Source organism: Protopterus annectens, chromosome 10.part0 (genome assembly GCF_019279795.1).
Source record: "Protopterus annectens isolate FY-2018-M chromosome 10.part0, PAN1.0, whole genome shotgun sequence".
In the NCBI taxonomy this organism is placed as follows: Eukaryota; Metazoa; Chordata; order Ceratodontiformes; family Protopteridae; genus Protopterus; species Protopterus annectens.
In genome coordinates, this window is record NC_056744.1 from 1572642547 (window position 1) to 1572651423 (window position 8877).

Here is an 8877-nt window from a genome sequence, read left to right on the forward strand (position 1 = left end):
ATGGTTGCAAAGATATTTATTTTCTTTATATGCCATGAACCACTTTTCTTTAGACTGAAGGGAAAAACATCAAAATGTTGTACTGAGTCACTCTGTATATTTCTTCAGCCTCTTTTGTTTTACCTTTCTCTTTACCAGAATTATAGCGTAATCATAGAGGGACAGACACCCCCACCCCACCCCACTCCTGTACCAAAGTCACAGTAAAATCTTGACAAATTACTGAGTAATGGTATACTGAAAGCCATAATACTGAATGTTGACATGCTAAAATAATGCATGATGGCTAAGGTTTGATTCTCAGATGGGATAATTGGCTAGGCTTAAAATGGTCCACAAGGGCAGTTAGTCTAGTACTAACCCATAAAACTTAAAAACTGCAGAATTAAAATATCTAGTCACCTACGTATGAGGAGGGTCACCCTTCAGGACCCATGTGTATTTATTATTTATTTATTTTTACATTTGCTAACTGGGTTAGTCTGACTGGGCCCAAAGAGCCCCTTTTAAGCGGAGACCCGAGGAGAAAAGCTCCAGAAAAGTAATTAGTAAAAATAAGAACCCCCCCCCCCAAAAAAAAAATTCAAGTTGTAAGATACTTAGTACAAAAACAGAGAAAGAAAAAAATACAACAGGGATATTTACAAGACAAAAAGTATTTTGAGAATACAGTAGCAATATGTTTGAGAAATTTGGTTAGCATTAAGTTATATACAAGGAAATATAGCAATGCCTTAAAATAAAAAAAATATTTTCTAATATGTACTATGCAATTCAGAGTAATATCATGACATAATACATCAAAGATGCATTTAATAGCATAGGTATTAACTGCAGAGAGAGTAATATGTGTAGACAGTTTAGATAGGAAATACCAGGCAGATATGTTAATCGAGAGAAGAAGAAAAATTCATTAGGTTAGCACACATTTCTGAGGTTTGCAACAAAGGGTTTATATTGTTTGCTGATACTGAGTTCTAATGAAATGTATGTATATATGTATGTATTTATGTATGCATTAGATGTATGCTGCAGTAGCTATTTTGATTTTGACATTTGCATGTCTCAGCATTTTGATATTTCAACACTGTGCCTTCAGTATTATGACTTTCTGTATATCACTGTTCAGAAAATTGCCAGACAACTGTCACAGTTTAGTAGAAAGGAAACAGCTTCTCCTTTCTATCCTTTGTCCCCCTCTCTGTACACAATACCTCAGAGCTACAATAATGAGAGCGCACTCATTTTATCTGACCTCCCCTACATTCTACCTCTAAGGCATCAAGGCAAACTCACTGGTAACGAGGCAGCAGCTTCCTTTTTTAGTCACTGAGCACCAAAGCTTGTAGATACAAACTTTGTGCCATCGGTTTAAAGCAATTGTTAATAAAACAATCCCTTTTCTTAATATCCCCTGAACTTCTTTGTACCTTAAGTGTATTGATCACTTTCTGAAATATCTCTGTTTTACAACTAATTTCCAGTTATACTTCTCATGTTAAAGTTGCAATGGATTTTATAAAAAATAAAGTCTAGATTGAGTTATTTCATGTTTTAATATTGCTGTTTACTTAGCTTTTCTGTTCAGTTGCACCCAAAAGATAAAACCATGTAGGTATTGACCAATTATTTATGTACATCTGCAAAGCATTCTGGGTAAGCAAAAATCAGCTCACTTCTTTAGAACAGCAGTTTCATTGTGGATTCACTACTAAATCCTCACACACACACACACATATATATATATATATATATATATATATATATATATATATACATATATATATGGATCCCTATCACAACACCGACACGCCACAAAGCCGACACCCAAAACACCAATACCAAAAGACCGACAATACCGACAACGCACAAAACCGAACACCATAACACTGACACCCAAAACACCGACACACAAAACGTAAACTACACATTGCACACAACTATACATGCACTAACCTTAACCCAAACCCTAACCCTAAGGTCCGACACAACCGCACACTTACCCTACCCACACCCTAACCTTAACTCACCTAACCCACACTTGAACTTATAGTCCGTCACTATTGCACACTCACCCTAACCCTAGCTCACTTAACCCGCCCCTAAAACTACAATCCCTCACTATCCCACACTTACCTGTCCGCTCCCTAACACTAAATCCCTCACTCTATCGCACACTTACCGAGTCGCGCTCACACCTTCCCATGTCGGTGTTTCATCCGTCGGGATCTCACCTTGTCGATCATGTGCATCGTCGGTCTTCTCGTCTCCTTCTTTAGAGTGTCGACCTTCTGGCATGTCGGTGTACTGAATGGGACCTATATATATATATCTATATAAAATTTGTCAATATAAGTTATTCCAGTTGCACAAACTAGTCCACAGCTTATCTTTCTAGCAGTAAGAAACTCCTGCTGATGCAGTTAACATGGAAATGCAATGTTCTATGCTTTCACTTAGTGAGGCATTGTGGTTCAATCTTTTTTGATGTTATGGCAGAAATTTTTAGCTGCAAGCAAAAATTCACGATGACTCGCTTGCCAACAAAACAAAATACAATATCAACATACTTTCTGCATCAAAAATGTATAATTTGGTATTGTATATTGTAAGTTGTATCCAAATTCACAGGTTTGCTAATTGCAATTATTTCATAAAGTGACTAATACACTCTAAAGTGAATTGTTATACTTTCTGTAGCAAATGTAAATAACAAAGCCTTAGAGATATATAACCTAGTTACCCTATAGAATTCCAAACTGGATGAAACAGGTATGCTATTTTTACATTAAATTTTGTTTATATAAGCAGAGCTCCTTGAAAATTCTGTGAAAACTCCTTTCATGACATCATGAAAAACTGAACTCACACTACCTTACCTCCTAAACTGGTGTAAAAAAAATATTATGTTTCCATGCTAATTGTAACAGAAGGATGGTCTTATATCCCAGTAATACACGTTGTCAACTATGTTTCATAGGTGGTATACTCTACACTGAGGATTAGCATACCTGGTGACGTATTAGTGAAACCATAATATAAATTAAGTAGCTGGCCTTTGGAAGAAGGATGTTGTTTTAGATTACACAAGATGCTTTGCTGCTGTATATAAACATCTGCTAATATTTCTACACTGATATACATCTGTGGGTGTGGTTATAAGAGAAAGTCTGAGTAGACCATGAAAATAAAATAACAACATGCTATAATCTTTATTTTTTTTCTTCAAACCACTTGAAACTTTCATATTGGAAGTATAACCTGAAATTAAATCAGTTGTAAAACAAATTAACTTAATTGTAAAACAAAGAAACATGAGAAGTGTGACAATGTGCTTTAAAGTCTGAGTACCACGTTTGGAGTGTAGCAGCACTAAGAAGAGCCTTTCTCTTATTCCTATCAAATCTCCTCCGTAATATCCAGTGCTCTTGTACTAGCACTTTTAATAGAGTAGTACTGTAACAGTCCCTGCCTTTTGTATCCTGCATTCTACTTCACCTGTATCTGGTGCTCGTGTACTAATACTCAGTTATATAGTTGTTATCTGCTCACCTGTATCTGGTACTCGTGTTCTAATACTCAGTTATATAGTTGTTATCTGCTCACCTGTATCTGGTACTCGTGTACTAATACTCAGTTATATAGTTGTTATCTGCTCACCTGTATCTGGTACTCGTGTACTAATACTCAGTTATATAGCTGTTATCTGCTCACCTGTATCTGGTACTCGTGTACTAATACTCCGTTATATAGTTGTTATCTGCTCACCTGTATCTGGTACTCATGTACTAATACTCAGTTATATAGTTGTTATCTGCTCACCTGTATCTGGTACTCGTGTAATAATACTCAGTTATATAGTTGTTATCTGCTCACCTGTATCCGGTGCTCGTGTATTAATACTCAGTTATATAGTTGTTATCTGCTCACCTGTATCTGGTACTCGTGTACTAATACTCAGTTATATAGTTGTTATCTGCTCACCTGTATCTGGTACTCGTGTACTAATACTCAGTTATATAGTTATCTGCTCACCTGTATCTGGTACTCGTAAACTAATACTCAGTTATATAGTTGTTATCTTCTCACCTGTATCTGGTACTCGTGTACTAATACTCAGTTATATAGTTGTTATCTGCTCACCTGTATCTGGTACTCGTGTACTAATACTCAGTTATATAGTTGTTATCTGCTCACCTGTATCTGGTACTCGTGTACTAATACTCAGTTATATAGTTGTTATCTGCTCACCTGTATCTGGTACTCGTGTACTAATAGTTATATAGTTGTTATCTGCTCACCTGTATCTGGTACTCGTGTACTAATACTCAGTTATATAGTTGTTATCTGCTCACCTGTATCTGGTACTCGTGTACTAATACTCAGTTATATAGTTGTTATCTGCTCACCTGTATCTGGTACTCGTACTAGCACTCAGCCATATCATTCTCTGCTCACTTGTATGTCATGCCCATATACTAGCACTCAGCCATATTGTTATCTGCTCACCTGTATCTGGGAACCCATGTATTAGCAATTACAGCTATAGCCCTGTTATCTGCTCACCTATATCTGGAGCCCATATACTAGCACTAAGCTATATCCTTGTTATCTGCTCACCTGTATCTGGAACTCATGTACTAGTACTCACAGCTCTATCATTGTTATCTTCTCACCTGTATCTAGAGCCCCTGTACTAGCACAGCACAGCTATATAATTGTTATCTGCTCACCTGTATCTAGAGCCCCTGTACTAGCACAGCACAGCTATATAATTGTTATCTGTTCCCCGTGTTTCTCGTGCCCAAGTACTAGGACCCCCAGCTGTATCATTATCTGCTCCCCTGTAACTGGTGCTCAGTTACTAGCACTCACAGCTATATCATTGTTATCTGCAACCTGTATTTGGAGCCCATGTACTAGCACTCAGCTGTATCATTCTTATCAGCTCACCTATATCTGGTACCCAGGTACTAGCACTCACAGGTATATTGTTGTTATCAGCTCACAAGTATCTAGCAACAGTGTACTAACATTCACAACTATGTCATCGTTATTAGGTCACCTGTATCTACTGTCCATGTTCTAGCACTCACAGCTATATTGCTATTATCTGCTCCCCATTATCTGGTGCCCATGTTCCAGCACTACCAGCTATTTTGCTATTATCTGCTCACCTGTATCGTCTATATCAGATTGTTGAACTTTCAAAAGTTTGACCATCATATGGTCAACACCATATGATCGAACTTTTGAAAGTTTGAACGTTTTAATGGAGATCTCCGTACAGTGCAGAATTGGGAAGATTTCCCTTTTCTGCACTGTAGTGCGATCTCAGAGTTGTATATTTAAAGAGCGGGAGGTTTGGGGGGGCACAGCCCCCACATGGGTGGTGCAGGGCCTGCTTAAAATGTTCAGGTAGGTTTTTTTGTGTAGTTTATTTTTTTATATTAGATGTTTGAATTTTAAAAAGTTCGATCATATGGTGTCGACCATATGACGGTCGAACTTTTAAAGTTCGATCATCTAATATAGACCCATCTGGTGCCCATGAACTAGCACTTACAGCTGTACCACCATAATCCACTCATCTTATCTGGTGCCTGTGTAGTAGTAGTACTCACAGCTATATCACCGTAATTTGCTCTCCTTTATGTGTTGGCTATGTACTAACACTCGCATTTCAGTGCTACTGATTTATATCCTTCCATTTATATCCACTAACCTTTGTCTCCTGTATGTGTCACAGACTTCCTGTGCTGTATCTGGTGCACATGTATCAGCATCTCTTGTTCAGTCTACATATCCTTACTAACAGTTCATTAGTGATGCATTAGCTCCCCAGTCTCCCTTTTGTATCCTCCCTGAAATTCCTCTGCTGTGACTAGTGTACATGTATCAACAAATTCTCCCAGGGAAAGTGAAATACCTCCCCTTTGTAACTCATTAGCACTCTGTCATTGCTCAGTAATACTTTGACAACTTCATCCTTTATATAACCTGAACTTCCAGCTGTTTGTGTAGTGTACATATATCAACAAATTCTCCTCAGTAAAACTGAGATACCTCCCCTTTGTATGCCCTTGACTTGCTTACTGTATCATTACTCATATCTCTTGTTACTGATACGGTCCCGTCCTCTCCTTTATATTCCCTCAACTTCCTGTGTTGCAGCTGAAGTCCTCCCCTTTTAACTTCCTTATTCCCTACACTGTTGAATTCCTCATTACTATTTGGTATTTGGATATCTCCTCCTCTCCTTATAACCCTTGAGCCCTCCTCCCCACAAGTAATGAAGGCTTCCCCTCCTCTTATATCCGTTGAGTCCTCCTTCCCACGTGTAATATTTATGTAATAGCATTTACAGTGTAGTGATATTAGCATAGTTCTTCCTATTATAACCCTTTAACTTGCTCTCTTCATATTGACTGATATAAAGCCACAACTCACAAGTATGCTGAGAAAGAGCCTGTTTATATCATTTGAGACATATCCTGTTAATTTAGTGATGAAATGATGAAGCTTATAGTTTGGTACTGACTGAGACATTCTGCTCCCCTGTTATGCAGAAGAACAAAACTAAAGGTCACTCTAGTACAGAAACATTATGTCCTCCTTTATATCTTCAGTGAGTACTGTAATGTTCCTGTCCCAAAACCCGCAGCTAGTTACTGTGATAGTCCACTCTAGTGAGTGCATTTGTTCCCTATTCTGACTCCTTAACAGCATAGTGTTGCCCAGTCAGCTGTCCTGACCTAATTCTGTTTTTATTTTTATTTTTTTTTTTGTCATCTGTCCCTGTACAACAGGTATAGTGTGTGATCATTGAGAATTCTGTTCTACACCCACTCCCATTACAAAAAAAGCCCCTTCATATTATTTGGAAAATGACTAATTTATTTAAAGAGAAGGCTTTAATTTCTTTTCCAGTAATATCAATTAAATAGACAGTTGTCATATGTGCTTTCACGTGTAATTTGTAAATGTACATATTCTGTGATATAGGTTCATAGTTTAGTACTAGGCTAAGTGCCCTTGTGGGCCATTTTAAGCCTAGCCAATTTCCCCATGTGAGAATCAAACCCTGCACCTTGTGTCTATAAGGTAAACACCTTAACCATTATGCCAACTTCCCATTTTGTTTTAAGCCTTTTTAATAAAACAGTAGCAACAAACAGGTAAACAAGAATTTTAGAAATATGATACATAATTTTCAATTTTAAGTAAGCATTTCCACTTGCTAACAGGCACACTCATAATCACGTAATTGAGTCCTTGTAAAATGCATTTGCGGACCCTTTTTGTTATCCAGCTTCTGTTGGAGTCATGACAGAGAACTGTTCACAACTTCATTAGTACATGTATTACCTTCTTACACATCTCTCAGAGACTAAACACTGATACTTAAAATAACCGATCACCCTTTCTCTTCGTAAATTAATCAGTTTATGAATAACATCATTTGCCTTATGCATTCATACAAACTCAAAACGGAGCAAATGCTGTGTTAAAATCACCACTCAAAACCAAAATCAAAAACACAGCCAGCAGCCAGAATCCTTAAAATAAAATGTCTTATTTATTAATAAATACAATACAACCACACGGATTTAGCACTTTCATCCCCTAAACCGGGGACTTCATCAGAATCAACTCGCCAAAAAAACACTCAGTTAATTTATTTTATCCTACTTGTGTGATGTCACACAATCAATTACATTTTAAAGACCCATTCTAAAAAACAGTAAAACAAAAACTATTATACTAAAAACTCTTCTATATAAAAATGCTTCAAAATATGAATGTACAACATCCCTACACATAAATTGCACATAATTATCCTAAAACTGCCGTTTTATTAAGGATAGGTTTAATGGTGATCATTTCATTTAACCCTGGATGAAAACTTGCCTATACTTTTATCTGCCATTTCACCTCCCTCTCTTCTATGTAGTTTCTAAAATTACCCCCCTCCCCCCCCGGGGATTAGGTACAACTCTTTCTAAAATACCAAAAGAAAAATCAACATGGTCTACACAAATGGTGGAATGTTTGTAAAGTGCATTATTCCTTTTACATGTTGAGATCTGATATGAGTGTTCATACATCCTGTCCCTTAACCTTCTCTCGGTTTTGCCTACATAAAAACCCGGACAGGAGTTACACATAGCTAGGTATATCATGCCAGTTGTTTGACAATTCCCCCTGACAAAGCGTACCTTAGTTTTAAAGTCATTACCTATAGTGTAGTACTCGTCCACACATATATATTTACACTGTGAACATGTCCCACATCTTTTTTTTTTTACTCATAAGATTTTATTGATTTTTTGAAGTTGTAACAAGACTGCTTGTAAATTATCCAAAAGAAAAATCAAGATGTAAATAATAACACGATTAACTGAATATTTAGATTATATACAATGGCCTGAGTATAATTTATATATTAAACCAATCTGAGTCAAATACGTAGATATTTTAGATGTGTTTATCTTTCAACGTCTAGATACCGAGCTTTCAAGAAGAGACTGAATCCATTCTCAAAGTTTCGATAAGATGAGATGCCTTCTTCCATGGATTGTTGTTCCATTTCTTAGGAATAATTCTTGACTCTTTTACTTTTACTTCCATCGATGCTGTTTCGTTTAGAAGGTTCAAAAATTCTTCGAACGTTGGTTCAGATTTGGAAAGCCATTTCCTAGAAATACATTTCCTAGCCACTGCTAGAATAGTCCATAACAAATATGAATCTTTCCTATTCATTTCTAGTTTTTCAGTAACATTCAGGAAGATTAAAGATTTTGTTAATAATGTCCCACATCTTGGCATCCCAAATTTAAGTCCAATCTTACTTCTCCGAATTCCTTCAAAGCATTT